This window comes from Mus musculus, chromosome 6, assembly GCF_000001635.26.
Source record: "Mus musculus strain C57BL/6J chromosome 6, GRCm38.p6 C57BL/6J".
NCBI classification, from domain to species: Eukaryota; Metazoa; Chordata; class Mammalia; order Rodentia; family Muridae; genus Mus; species Mus musculus.
In genome coordinates, this window is record NC_000072.6 from 8,521,312 (window position 1) to 8,537,205 (window position 15,894).

Below are 15,894 nucleotides of genomic sequence, written 5' to 3' on the forward strand. Positions count from 1 at the left end.
AACTTAAAGTCATGGTTGTATCCAGTATATTATTTTTAAAACTTTGTTACTTGTTTAATGTGGATGGATGTGTTCCCTACATGTGTATCTCTGCACCACACATGCGCCTGGTACCCATGGAGGCCAGAAGAGGGTGTCAGATCCCCTGTGACTGGAGTTAACAGATAGTGATAAGCTGGGAATCGAACTTAGCTCTTCTTAACCGCTGAGCCGTCTTGCCAACCTGCTTATTTTTAATAAATGCATCTTTTATAGACTTCATAATTTGTAAGTACAAAATTATGTTGGTTTTTACATTCAAAATTGAAACAAGCTTTGAAAAGTCTAAGCTGGGCATGGCCATGCATACCTGTAATACTAGAATTCTAGAGACAGAGTCAGGAGAATAGTGATCTTAAAGCCATTCTGAAAAAAAGACCCTGTCTGAATTTAAAAGAAAAAGTATAGGGGTTTGAGAAATAACTCAGAAGTTGAGTGCCTGCTGCTCTTGCAGTAAATTGAAGTTCCATGCCTAGCACCCAGGTTAGGGGCCTCACAACGGTCTGTAACTCCAGTTTCAGGTATCCTGACACCCTCTTCTGGTCTCTGCAGACACCTATAAACAGATGGCACGCCCCCGTGCACACACACACAGACACACACACACACACACACACACACACACACACACACACACAAGTGTGGCATTTCTGTGGAGCAGAGTAATTATTCTCATAGGTAATACTGACCTCCCTATATTCTGTAAACTTAAAAATCTAAATATTTTTAAATAGAACTGTCTTTGGGAAGTTTGTTAGTACCTTTTTTCTTGGACCTATGTTTTCACAAAGTAGAGTACACTACACTCTTTTAGGGTGGAAATTAATTGTTCAGGATACATGCTTTGAAAAAGTGGACTAGAATTGTTTTGTGGTACTAAGAGAATAAAATAATTTTATAAGTATTTAACTGTAGTTTCAAGTTTGAATCATCTTTTAATGATTCATTTGTACAGAGATATAATTTAGAAGAACAGTTATCAAGATCAGAATGTTGAGTGATTCAAGTTTTAAAGTCAAGGACTTGATGTAGAAATGGTTTCTTTGTTGGCACTGTGGAACACAGTCATGGTAAACCTAGAGTACTGGGTGGTAGTGGTGGTGGTGGTGACGATGATCATAATGATGATTTGTTTTGTACCAGCATAAAGCTTGCCTTTCCTTCTAACTCATTTCTCCCTTCTGTCCGTATGTTGTTCTGTCTCAGAATTCTTTTCAATATATCAGCTTCTTTACATTGCCTCTAGGTCCTAACCGCCTCCTGATAGACAGTTGATTGCTTAGTACTCTTAGGAATTGATACCACTTAGGTCTTTCCCTGTCATTAGGCTTTAATTCTGCTATTTTTCTACTCTTAACTATAGTCCATCTTTAGAAGAAGAAACAAAAGTTATTTTTGTAAAAGATTTCTTTTGGTTTCTAAGTTAAGGTTAATAAGAAATAAACTCTACTATGTTTAGTTTGACATAAAAGATTCACTCTTGACACATTCATTTTGTACCTGTGTTCTTGCTTGGTTGAACTTGCAGTTTTTAAGAAAATGTTCTGTTTGTTTTAGTTTATTAAGTAAATGTTCGTTTGTCACTCTTTGCTTTGAATTCATGGTCCCTGTTAGGAATGTCTCTTTCTCTAACATACATGCATTTTTGCCGAAAACTCCTGAAATCTTTTCAAGTAGCCTTCAAATATCCCCACCTTTTTCAGGTGGAGGTAATTGTTATTATCTTTATCTTTTGAAGCACTAACCACATATCTTTTTGTTTTGTTGCAGCTATTTAAGCACTTGTGGTCTTACAAAAAAGTGTCAGTTTCGTGAGAGTAGTCACTTTTGGATGTCCCTACCCACCAACTATCTTCCTCTATTCAAATGTTTTAATGTTTATCAACTTGTTTGAAATTTTATATTATTTCCCGTGTGCTCCACAGATTAGAACAAACACTGCTAAGAGAATCAGTGTTCTTTTAAAAGTCGAAGAGAATGATGAGTATAGTTCGTTTTGGATAGAAGGTGCTGATCTTTGAGTGAGATTGATGATACTCGGCATTTGAAAATACACTAGTCTTCAAAAGGTTCCCAATTCTATAACCTAGAGCAGACACTAGCGCTGGGGTCCTTGCTTACCAAGAGGTTTTAGTTTATCAAAGACCTTCTATGGAGCCTGTGATGTGGCTCAGCAGGCGAAGATGTCTGCTCTGAGCCTGATCTGAGTTCTGTCCTCTGGACGCACATGGTGGAAGGGGTTAATGGACTCTGGAACGTTGTCTTCTAACCTGCATATGTGATGCAAATATGCACATATGCACAATAAATTAAAGTGTAGTTTAAAACCATGTCTTATAAATTGCTATTAAACTTAGAATATTTAGCTTAAAAAATTTGTTTTATGCAGCTCAGCAAAGTATTTTTCCTATTAGTTGTGAAACAAATACATGTGTAGTTAAAACTGGTTGAAATGACATACCTCATATCTCTGGTAAACCTGTACTATTCTCTAAACCTGTGTAAGGAGATCACATTGAGAAATTACACATGTATCCTAACATTTTTTTTAAAGTCTTTTTGTGAGAACATTTTATTTATGGTATTCTCGGTGAAAGTCAGTCTTTTGTAGGGGTGAATAAGACTTTTGAAAATAACCTCCTCAAAAAGCTACTAAGAACATATTGTTGACTAATTTAGATTATCCTGTTTGCAGTGGCAGATTATGATGATAGCCCAGTGAGACTGACTTTGAAACTTGATTCAAACTGTCCCTAGGGATAATTCAGACCTTTCTGTAGTAAACATTTCTGGTTTTTTTTTTTTTTTTTTTTTTTTTGCTAAATCCTCTTTTTTTTCCTCCTATAAGTCCACTTGTAGAGTATAGTTTGTAGCCTTACTCCTTACAGCTAAACAAGCTAAATGGCATATGATGCTTTTATCCTGTTCAATGTTAGTTTGATCTTCCTTATACTTGATCTTCCCTTCTCTGCCAGCTGAAATAGATTCTTGCAGAAGACTGAGAAGGTCTAGAATAGTGACTAAAACATGAAGGTAGTCTGAGCCCCTGAGTGATGATACTGAGTCCACCTGTCAGCCAGGAAGACACACATTAGGCTGTTACTGTGATAACCCACTCAGCTTTCAAATAGTAGCAGTTAGCATTAGCCAACATTACTTTAGAGCTTAAACAAAGGTGGTTAACCAGCAATTGTCTTTGCAGTTACTCTGATAGTTTTCCTTGGGAGACTCACTCTTTCTTGTCTGCTTTGTTAAATAGGCAAACATATTGTCAGTGCTTCAAGACAGCCCATCAAGTTGATCATGTGACTGTGATGGAATATATTTATTTGGAAGTCATTAGGTATCACCAACCAAAGCATATATAGTTACTCTCTGATTAAAAATGAAAACATAATCTTTAAAAACATTTAGAGATATCTTAAGTAATGACTGCCTCGTAGAAATAAGAGCAATCTGCGGAAGTACCTGGGAAGCTCAAGGATCCCCCTGTTTGCAGAGTGGTTTTACATTTTGTTCAGTTGTCCCATCTCATCGCTACACTGAAAAATTAAGAAAAGCAGGCGGAGAGAGAAAAACAGTTGAGTCATCTTTTTTGTGTAATTAGGTTGGTGTGGTTTCATCTTCCTCCCACATTGATATGAGTCTCTAGTACATCTGGAGGTGGTGCTCACGTTTATATTCCAATTGTCCCCACTCTAATGTTTATTTTTAATGACAAGTTGTTTCCCAAACTAAAATCTGGATTATTTCACTCAGGTTGCAGGGCACTGGAATTATATAAGGTTATCCCATTATTTAAGCTAAAAATTTAAAGTTAGATGTCAATAAACACTGGAACCCCCACTCTATCTACTGGGAATTGCCAATCTTGATTCAAGAACTGTTCAATCAGTAATTTTCGTAGACTATTATTAAGATGAAATGGCCAGTTTTATAATTAGAGGAATAAAGGATGATGCTATTCTAAAATATTTCTAGTAGTGGATTTACTTTATTTTCAAGTTGTTTTCAATTCTTGACATTACTTCCTGAAATCTTTTATGTATAATACTGGTAGAATTGTTGGCGTGTAATGAATTCTGTGTATGCAAACACGAACCAGTGTTTTACCTGTCCTTTAAAAACCAAAACAAGCCGGACGTTGTGGCACATGCCTTTAATCCCAGTACTCGGGAGGCAGAGGCAGGCGGATTTCTGAGTTCCAGGCCAGCCTGGTCTACAGAGTGAGTTCCAGGATAGCCAGGGCTACACAGAGAAACCCTGTCTCGAACCCCTCCCCCCCCCAAAAAAATCAAACAAAAAACAAACAAACAAAAAAACAAAACCCAAAACCTCCCTGGCCTTGATGGTGTCATTTTGTTTTCCTTCAGGATGTCTTCTTCTTCACCAGTCCAGCTTTAATGAAGCACTCGATTTTGGATAAACTGCTTCATAGTTGCATATTTGGTTCTTTACTGTCAATATTTATGAAAGTAAATGCTACTGCATATGTATCAAAAGATGGCCTAGTCGGCCATCACTGGAAAGAGAGGCCCATTGGACACGCAGACTTTGTGTGCCCCGGTACAGGGGAACACCAGGGCCAAAGGGGGGGAGTGGGTGGGTAGGGGAGTGGGGGTGGGTGGGTAAGGGGGACTTTTGGTATAGCATTGGAAATGTAAATGAGCTAAATACCTAATAAAAAATGGAAAAAAAAAAAAAAAAAAAAAAAAAGAAAGTAAATGCTAGAATAAATATTTGTACCTCCCTATTTCTGGAGACTTCATTCAGTTTAACCAATTTACTCTGGAGAAGTGTGGTTATCTATTTCCAGTCAATGTTATGTTCCCTTTGCTGTGCCTAAGGATATTATTGTGGGAACTACACCTTGTAGGGTAGATTTAATTTACTAGGCTGTTTTATGTTGAGAAAATGGATAGATTTGCACATATTTTAGTGCAGATTTCTGTTTATAATCTTGGCATCAGTAGGTTAACCTGAAGGGCAATCATACATCCATAAGGTTTTAAGCAGTCATTCTTTTCCTAACCCTATTCTGCTTCATCTCATCTATAGTTTACTGTGGATTTAACTGCTCATGCAGTTATTAGGCTGTTTTTGGCATACCAACCTGTAGTTGCTATTATAGGAGCAAAGTATTTTAAGTAATTGAACCTTTTCATTTATTTTTTATTTAAACAAGAAATTTTTTACTTGTTTAGACAGACTGATGTTTTCAGCAATATATTAAATCATTTTGTTGCTGCTCAAATAGCAAAGCTTATGGTTTTTTTTTCCAGAGTGGTGTTTTTATATTGTTTTACAAGTCAAATAAATTATAGGAATGCAGATACGTACATATCTCATTTTTACATGTCTCATGTTATATCTGTTCATACTATACTTTAAAGTTGATACAATTCAATTGTTCTTTTGTCGAGTTTCTATAATATTAATAGAGGTAGTTAATTTTTTCCTTGCCTTAAGAATGTTCAAGCATGGGCTGGAGAGATGGCTTATTGGTTAAGAGCACTGACTGCTCTTCCAGGGGTCCTGAGTTCAATTCCCAGCAACAATATCGTGGCTCACAACCATCTGTAATAGGATCTGACGCTAAATGGTCCATACATTCCCACTATCCTTAATTGCTTTGCATACTTTAGGTTCAATTCCATCTGTGATAGATTCTTTCAAAATAGGCTCAAGAAGAGTATTATTTTAATAATATGCTGATTTGCATAGTAAAAACTCAGATGTAGTTTTCATTTTAATTTTTTCTTTATTCTTGAGAGTATCATACATTTTTATAATGAGATATTTTAACTGCTACTCCTATTTCTCCTACCTCTCTCTAATCCTTTCAGTTTGTCTCCCTCCCAACTCTTCCATTTTTTTTTTTTTGTTTTTTGTTTTTTTGTTTTTTGTTTTTTGTTTACGCTTTTGGTATAACCTGTTAAGTCCTATTAGGTCTGCACATGTGTCCATATGGAGCTGGAGACACTTACTAGTGACCACACTTCCAGAGGAAAATAATGACTTTCCTTCTCCTGGCAACCATCAGTTGCCAATAGCTCCTCAGTAAGTGATGGGGCCCGGAGAGTATCTCTGTTGCCTCTACTGGAATTTTGGCTGGCTTGATCTTGAGCAGGTCTTATGAAAATAACCACACCAGCTATGATTTAATGGGTGCAATAGCTTAGTCATGTCCCGAGGAAAGCATTTCACAGGACTCCACTCCATTATTCTGCTCTTATCTTCATTCTGCATCTTCTTTTGTGATGCTTTCTCAATTGTAATTTTTAATTATGGCTTTATACTTTAAAGGTCATTTTGATTTTATTGAAATATATTTCAGAAAAATAAATTTCATTTGAGTTGTTGGATCATTTAGCTATTTTCTTCTTTCAGTATATAGTTTCAAGTTTCATTTTAGGAGCACTTGTTCAATTATTTTTCCCCTATTTTGTTCTTTTGAACAGAAGAGTTCTTTAGGAATGTGTTCCTTTGAATTTGTGGTTTTATTTTGTATAACTGTTGTGGTTGTGTGTAGACTTTAAATAATGGCTGAGTAGATACATCTACTTGACTGTGGGGAGATGGAGCCTAGTAAGAAGTGCTTAGAGCATTAGAGCTCTGATGACTAGATTATTGCTGTATCACAGAATGAAGGAGCCAGTTCTTCTCTTGGATCTACTTAGCGAGCTAGTGTGATAACCAGTTACTTAAAGTAAGGTTAGCCCTTATGTTCCGCATTTCGCACACACTCAACTGCCCTTTTGAGCATTCAGGCTAGTCCTGGCTATAAGATTCTCACCAGAAGCCAAGTAGCTGCTAATACCACACCTTTGAATTTCCTAGCTTTATGAACTACAAACCTCTTTTCTTTACAAATTATTCCATTTCTAATCTTCTGTTATTTCAGCAGACTATGACAGTACTTGTGTATTAATATACTTTTTCATTATTTTTGTGCCAATGTAGACCAATAAAGGGTGTTGGTGAAATTCCTGGGACACGTGGACTTTGCAAAATCCAAACTAGTTGTAGTTGTATTAAATAATATTACTATGCATTAGATAGGGTAGAGATGAATATCCCATTCCTTCATTTTTCTTCTTCTATATTTTGAGTTAGGGTCTCATGGAACTCATGCAGCCTAGGATGGCTTCAAACTCGTAGAAATTCTTCTACCTCTGCTTCTTAAGTGCTAGGTTTAAAGGTGTGCACCACTATGCCCTGCATTTTTTTTCTTATTCTCAGTTGTCCAGTTTTATTTCATTCTTTGTACTTATGAGGCAAGGGAAAATATAATTTGGTAGTGATAATATTTAAATATTTGTATTTATATAATATATAGTAAATTATATTTAAAACTTTCTAAGTTAATTGTTCTCATTACAAATATACTACAGCTAAATGTATAAATGGAACTTTGTCAATTTTTTTCTTTATAATAAATCAATAGAGGAATTCCCTACTGTATATATTTATGGCTATTTTTCAAATCTCAGATTAAAACATATCATTTTTTAATATTTTGAAATTGATGAAAAGCCACTTAAATAATATCTTGCAGTCTTATTGTACTTGCTATTTTGATTTCTATGAAGATTAAAATAAGTTAAAGACATTATTAAATATTGTCTTTAAAAGGTAAAGGTTGTTTTATAAGATCAATACATAGTATTATAATTTCCAGGATTAAATCCTTCAATAAAATAAATTTGTTACGGTTGAAGTTTCACCCTACTTAAATATCAGTTTCACTCTGCTTATGAATTAAAGCCCTGACATTTTGGTTGTCTAGGAAAGTCTATTTAATACAGGTTTTGAGGCTGCTTATAGTAAATATAGTCAAACTTCATTTACATTCCAAGTGCTTAAATGCTTAAATCTTTTTCTTTTTTTTTTTGTTGTTGTTGTTTTGTTTTTTTGAGACAGAGTTTCTCTGTATAGCCCTGGCTGTCCTGGAACTCACTTTGTAGACCAGGCTGGCCTTGAACTCAGAAATCTGCCTGCCTCTGCCTCCCAAGGGCTGGGATTAAAGGCATGCGCCACCACCACCCGGTTTAAATGCTTAAATCTTTATTTATTTATTTATTTTATTACATATTTTCCTCAATTACATTTCCAATGCTATCCCAAAAGTCCCCCATACCCTCCCCCCCACTTCCCTACCCACTCTTTCCCATTTTTTTTGGCCCTGGCGTTCCCCTGTACTGGGGCATATACAGTTTGTCTGTCCAATGGGCCTCTCTTTCCAGTGATGGCCGACTAGGCCATCTTTTGATACATATGCAGCTAGAGTCAAGAGCTCCGGGGTACTGGTTAGTTCATAATGTTGTTCCACCTATAGGGTTGCAGATCCCTTTAGCTCCTTGGGTACTTTCTCTAGCTCCTCCATTGGGAGCCCTGTGATCCATCCAATAGCTGACTGTGGGCATCCACTTCTGTGTTTGCTAGGCCCCGGCATAGTCTCACAAGAGACAGCTACATCTGGGTCCTTTCGATAAAATCCTGCTAGTGTATGCAATGGTGTCAGCGTTTGGAAGCTGACTATGGGGTGGAGACTGGATATGGCAGTCTCTACATGGTCCATCCTTTCATCTCAGCTCCAAACTTTGTCTCTGTAACTCCTTCCATGGGTGTTTTGTTCCCAATTCTAAGGAGGGGCATAGTGTCCACACCAGTCTTCATTCTTCTTAAGTTTCATGTATTTAGCAAGTTGTATCTTATATCTTGGGTATCCTAGGTTTTGGGCTAATATCCACTTATCAGTGAGTACATATTGTGTGAGTTCCTTTGTGAATGTGTTACCTCACTCAGGATGATGCCCTCCAGGTCCATCCATTTGCCTAGGAATTTCATAAATTCATTGTTTTTAATAGCTGAGTAGTACTCCATTGTGTAAATGTACCACATTTTCTGTATCCATTCCTCTGTTGAGGGGCATCTGGGTTCTTTCCAGCTTCTGGCTATTATAAATAAGGCTGCTATGAACATAGTGGAGCATGTGTCCTTCTTACTGGTTGGAACATCTTCTGGATTTATGCCCAGGAGAGGTATTGCTGGATCCTCTGGTAGTACTATGTCCAATTTTCTGAGGAACTGCCAGACTGATTTCTAGAGTGGTTGTATAAGCCTGCAATCCCACCAACAATGGAGGAGTGTTCCTCTTTCTCCACATCCTCGCCAGCATCTGCTGTCACCTGAGTTTTTGATCTTAGCCATTCTGACTGGTGTGAGGTGGAATCTCAGGGTTGTTTTGATTTGCATTTCCCTGATGATTAAGGATGTTGAACATTTTTTCAGGTGCTTCTCTGCCATTCGGTATTCCTCAGGTGAGAATTCTTTGTTCAGTTCTGAGCCCCATTTTTTAATGGGGTTATTTGATTTTCTGGAGTCCACCTTCTTGAGTTCTTTATATATGTTGGATATTAGTCCCCTATCTGATTTAGGATAGGTAAAGATCCTTTCCCAATCTGTTGGTGGTCTTTTTGTCTTATTGACGGTGTCTTTTGCCTTAAATGCTTAAATCTTTACCCACCTTTTTCTCTTCCTCCCACTCCATTCCCATAACTCCTCCCAGATCCACCCTCACTTCCCTTTTTTTTTTGTTTTAAATAACCTACTGAGTCCAATTTGTGCTGTTACTATTCTCAATGGCTATAGGATCAGCCACTAGAGTATGGTTGACCCAGTAGGGATCATTTCTTTAAAGAAGCTGTATTTTTCCTTGCCAAAGAAGCCATCACCTGTCAGTAGGTCCTCAGGAATAGGGGGAACCTCCGTCTTCTACACTGACTTGTTTACTCTTGTGCAGGCAGCCACAGTTAATGTGAGTTCCCGAGTGCAATTATCTTGTTCTGTCTAGTAGACACTGTTTCACTCTGCTTCTCCCTAACCTCTGGCTCTTAAAATCTGCCTTGGCCATGAAGCCTGGGGGGGTGGGGTGGGTGATAAAGATGTTCTATTTATGATAGAGCACATGCACACTTGTTCTACGCACATTTATCAGTTCCTGCATTAGCCACCACCCACTGTGCAAAGAAACTTAAAATGAGGATTGATAGCTGCATTAATCTGTACATAGATAGTTATGAACTTACAGGACAGTGTGAGATTGTATTCTTTTAACAAAAATAGTAATAATAGACTCACTCCCTGGGGCCCAAGAGCATATTCACCATGGGTTTTCAGCTGGGTTAGCAGTGCAAGAAATGCTTTTCCTTTGTGGAGTGGGTGTTAAATCCAATGAGAAAGCAGTTGTTTACCATTGTAACATTTCATGCTACTGTTGCACCCATGGGGATATCTTGTCACACTGGTCATTGTGGTTCACAAAGTTGTCAGTTGGGTAAAGCTGTTGCTAACTTCCTCTCAGCAACCTCTATTAGCTCCCTCTGGTGCTGTGAAAGCTGGCAGCAAAGAAGCCTCTTGGTCAGTACCTACTTGATTTCTCCGTGTGCTGTGAACAAAATATGTGGGGTCTTCAACAGTAGTTCTTAGCATCAAATTCTGCTGCTCAGCCAAGAGAAGGAGCAACAGCCTGTGTCTGTGTGTCTGTCTATCATCTGTCTGTAACATACATACATCACACATACATACATACACACACACATACATACATACATACATACATACATACATGTTATTTATTTTGTTGGGCTGTCTCTAGTTTAACTGTGACCAACAACATGATGTTCCGCTGCCTGGCACTAGGGTTTGAATTTGGTACAATAAAGCTTCTGGGAGGACCATTATCCCTTGTGTAGTATAAACTAATTAAACTTGATATGAATAAATAATGTGTTTCTATATGCTTTTAAAACGTTCTAATGTTAACCAAATCTTCATTCAGCTTTTATTTTTTTAGTCTTCATAAGCATTCGTGTGAGCCTTTATTTAAAATTGAAATTTTGCTGTATAGCCAGTGCTTAATTTGGAAAGTGACTTTTTGAAGATCTGACTGGTTATTGCAATTAGTTAGCTCTAGAAGCTTAGCTTGTCTTTGCAAATTTCAGAGAACTGATTGCTCTTTCTGTAGAAGGATACTTTTTTTTTTTTAGGTATTTATTTCATTTACATTTCCAATGCTACCCCAAAAGTTCCCCACACGCTCCCCCACCCACTCCCACTTCTTGGCCCTGGTGTTCCCCTGTACTGAGGCAGATAAAGTTTGCACAACCAGTGGGCCTCTCTTTCCACTGATGGCCGACTAGGCCATCTTCTGATTCATATGCAGCTAGAGACACCAGCTCTGGGGAGTACTGGGTAGTTCATATTGTTGTTCCACCTGTAGGGTTGCAAATCCCTTTAGCTCCTTGGTTACTTTCTCTAGCTCCTCCATTGGGGGCCCTGTGATCCATCCAATAGCTGACTGAGCATCCACTTCTGTGTTTGCTAGGCCCCGGCATAGTCTCACAAGAGACAGCTATATCTGGGTCCTTTCAGCCAAATCTTGCTAGTGTATGCAATGGAGTCAGCGTTTGGAAGCTGATTATGGGATGGATCCCTGGATATGGCAGTCTCTAGATGGTCCATCCTTTCGTCACAGCTCCAAACTTTGTCTCTCTAACTCCTTCCATGGGTGTTTTTTTCCCAATTCTAAGAAGGGGCAAAGTGTCCACACTTTGGTCTTCGTCCTTCTTGAGTTTCATGCGTTTAGCAGATTGTATCTTATATCTTGGGTATTCTAAGTTTCTGGGCTAATATCCACTTATCAGTGAGTACATATTGTGTGAGTTCTTTTGTGATTGGGTTACCTCACTCAGGATGATGCCCTCCAGGTCCATCCATTTGCCTAGGAATTTCATAAATTCATTCTTTTTAATAGCTGACTAGTACTCCATTGTGTAAATGTACCACAGTCAAACTTTTGGTGCCCTTAAGTGGAGTAAGTGTGTGTGTATGTGTGTTTGAGCACCTAGATCATAAAGATTCAGTCCCAGTTTTCTAGCCATTGGCTTTTGAACTTATGCAGAATTTGAGTGATCTGGTACCACAAAAAATTTATTTGAAAAATTTAGATTTCTTCTACCAAACTTTTCTAGACTGGGTTTTGCTATGCATCCCAGGATAGTGTTGACTTTAGGATCCTGCTGCCTCAACATCTGAATGTTAAGATTAACAGGCAAATTGTGCTTGTTGATAAATAAAGACATATTTTGTGTTTGGGTATGTCTGTATACCAAGGCATGCTGTGAAGGTCTGAGGACAACTCAGTCATGACTTTGCTTTTCCATTTTGTTTGAGAAAGGTCACTCCTTTGTTGCATATGATTTGCTAGCTGACCTGAGAGTTTCTGAAGATATTCCTTCCTCTGCTTCCATTTCCCTGTAAGATTATGTTGCTGGGATGACAGATGGTGACTATTGGCTGGCATTATTAGTTCATTATCTGTAATAAAATGCTGATATGATTTCTGCACACAAAATAATTAGAAGAAATAATGTTAGTGCTAAATTGCATTAAACATGTTACTGAATACTTTTCCAGTTAGGATACTTTACAGTTGCAATAATGAGCTTCTTGAAATAAGGATAAATTAGTTGATTCCTGTTAGTGCTGTTGTGACATCTGTTATATGGAGATGTTTATACTATACTTCAGGGAATGGTAGCTCTATTTAAAGATTTAAATATAAATGATTTAAGTGTATGCTTGCTTGTGTCATTGTAAATGAGATGCTTTGCCTCATCTTGACTTGATGCAGTCTAAACATAGAGAATTGACAATTGTTATTTGCACATACAGAGTGAGCTGAATATAGGGTAACCAGACTGAAGTGTGTTAAAGTCCAATAAAGAATGGGGGTGCTTTTATTGTATGCTTTACATTGTGCATAATGGTCAGAAATATCTTGGTATAGTTTGCAGGGTCTGGTGACTTGCATTACCCTATAGCTAAACTTCTCGAAGTTTCTAACATTTTTAATTTTTTGTTTGTTTGTTTGGTTAGTCGGTTGGTTGGTTGGTTTTGGTAGCAATTTCACTTTGTTAACTTTCCACTGGAGATTAGTATCTTAAGATATCAGATTTTCAAAATGACTAGTCTTCAGTAATTGCCCCTGGAAAAAGACCACATACACAAATGCTGGGAACTAGTTAGACACCCTGTGAATTACGTTAGCAGTTGGGTTTATTGTGCTAAAATGCAAAACTGGAATTGGTGATAAAGATATACAAATCAATAAAATTTAAGGGCAAAGATTTTAGGCTTAGTTTTTGGGTGAGTCAAAACCCAAACTCATTGACAATTTTAGATAATATGCACAGCTTTGTTTGTTGAAATAGTTTTACTGTTTATGATAAATCCTCTGATAAATCTAAGGTTAACTGTGTTTGGTAAATGGAGTTATTTTGGCTAATCATTTCATGGAAGAATACTGTCATTGTCAGTTGAGAGAGACACTTTAAATGAACCTGTGACCTTTACATGCATAACACACACATGTATATACATATCTGAACACATTCATACATAAACATATATACAATATTTCTTAAGTCTGTATTTATTTACCTTAAGATTAAGAGGTTTTTGTTTGTTTTGTGTGTGTGTGTGATGAGAGGTACTGAAACCAGGGTCATGTACTGATCAAATGATCTCCACCCTCAGCTTAAAGAGAGTTTTAAAAGCATACAGACTACATATAACTTTCAAATAGTTTAGAATAGATTAAGTAGAGGTATGTAGTTTTTACTAATTATAGCTTTTGATTTTCTGTGTCCTTTTTTTATTAGCAGGCAACTGCTATAAGTATTAGCTTTGTCATAAAAGGAATAATTGTTTTCATTCTTTTTGATGGAAGAAGTATAAAGTAACTTTTTAAAACCTTGAGAAACTCATAACAAATCAAAGGGAAAAAATTAATTTTGTTTTTCACAGTTCATAAAATTAGTAAATATTGCTTTTATAAAGTGGGAAAACTATTGGAAAGAGGCAGTAAAAAGGGAAACAGGAAAAAATAGTAAAACAAAAGCAAGTAGGAAGAATTATAAGGTAGGAAGACATATGCTGCATGCTGTTGTAACTAGTGAAATTAGTGGGATAAGCTCACTTTTTACAATAAAGTCAATTAGATAATACGTACAAAGTATGCATATTAAATTTGGTTGGTAAATCCTGAAAAATTAAAGAATAAACATACAAGATAAATTATATAGAAAGCCGAGGGGATCATAATGTTCAGCTTGACATTATTTAAAAGTAAAAAGCAGTAAATGAAACAGTGCATATAAGGCATAATGATAATGCTAGGAATTGTACATGTATTAAATTGTAAAGAACTAAAATATAAAAATATAAATGAATTTTTTCACAAAGAAAGTTTTTAGAACTTAATAGTTTAGACATATTAGAGTACATTTCTAGGTAAAAGATAAAGTGGCTGTACTGGCTGGTTTTGTGTGTCAACTTGACACAGCTGGAGTTATCACAGAGAAAGGAGCCTCAGTTGGGGAAATGCCTCCATGAGATCCAGCTGTAAGGCATTTTCTCAATTAGTGATCAAGGGGGAAAGGCCCCTTGTAGGTGGGACCATCTCGGGGCTGGTAGTCTTGGGTTCTATAAGAGAGCAGGCTGAGCAAGCCAGGGGAAGCAAGCCAGTAAAGAACATCCCTCCATGGCCTCTGCATCAGTTCCTGCTTCCTGACTTGTTTGAGTTCCAGTCCTGACTTCCTTGGTGATGAACAGCAGTATGGAAATGTAAGCCGAATAAACCCTTTCCTCCCCAACCTGCTTCTTGGTCATGATGTTTGTGCAGGAATAGAAACCCTAAGACAAGCCGGGTGTGGTGGCCCACGCCTTTAATCTCAGCACTCCGGAGGCAGAGGCAGGTGGATTTCTGAGTTCGAGGCCAGCCTGGTCTACAAAGTGAGTTCCAGGACAGCCAGGGCTATAGAGAAACCCTGTCTCGAAAAACAAAAACAAACAAACAAACAAAAAGAAACCCTAAGACAGTGGCTAACTCTGCATTATGGATTTTTATTTAAATTGACAAGTTGCCTTGTCTTCTAAAACCAAAATGTAACTTCTTCACCACTCTGGACAATTAATCATGGTTTTCTTTTCTTTTTTTTTTCACAAAGAAAATTGCAAATGATTCTAGATGGAAATAGACAACATTAGATTTTCTGCCTTTAGTGCATGATAAACTTTCATTTAAGTTATAAAAATAAAGAAGGAATTGGTAATTTTCAGATTTTTCTCCAATAATTCTTAGGTAAAACAAAAGTTACATTTTTAAGATAGTGGCTAGATAATATAACATCAAAGTATATAATATTATTTCTCTCTGTTTTAATAAACCAGTAGTGCTTTCTGGTTCAAGAAGATAGCTAAGTGACAGTGGCAAATCAAAATATTTTTCATCGTATTTAGTATTATGGGCAGTATACATTGCCTGACTAAATGGGACTGAAAAAGCTCTGAGTCTTGGGAGCTGTATTGGTTCCCAATCCTCTAGACTTTATTATAGTTATATACACTGGTAGTTAGACATGTGATGATGTGGATTTTCAACAGCTACTTATGGAACCTGACTGGGGAATACATTTTGTTCTACTTCATTACACAATGAATTCTCTCTACTGCTTTGAGGTCTTCATCTGCAAATACAGACGTTGAATTAAAATGTTAAGTTCTTTGTGAATGTTATTTGTATGGTCATGAGTAAATTCATTAACTACTAACTTCAGCTTCCTTTCAGTCTGTAGTATCTGAAATTGTGTTTTTTGTGGGAGAGAAAGACAAGCTTAGTATACCATGAAAGCAGAAGTGATTGAGAATTTCTTAACAAGAAAAAGAGAAAAGGATGTTGAGCAAGGTTTCACAGCATTGGTATGATGGTCTCAACTGGCCTTGGAGATC

At 37.0% G+C, this 15,894-nt stretch overlaps 1 protein-coding gene across 3 annotated transcripts in view; it reads left to right on the forward strand.

Annotated features, from left to right (window-relative positions):
- Glcci1 (glucocorticoid induced transcript 1) overlaps positions 1 to 15,894 on the forward strand; it is an 87,950-nt gene that overhangs the window by 11,712 nt on the left and 60,344 nt on the right. The gene's annotated exons all lie outside the window — the stretch shown is intronic.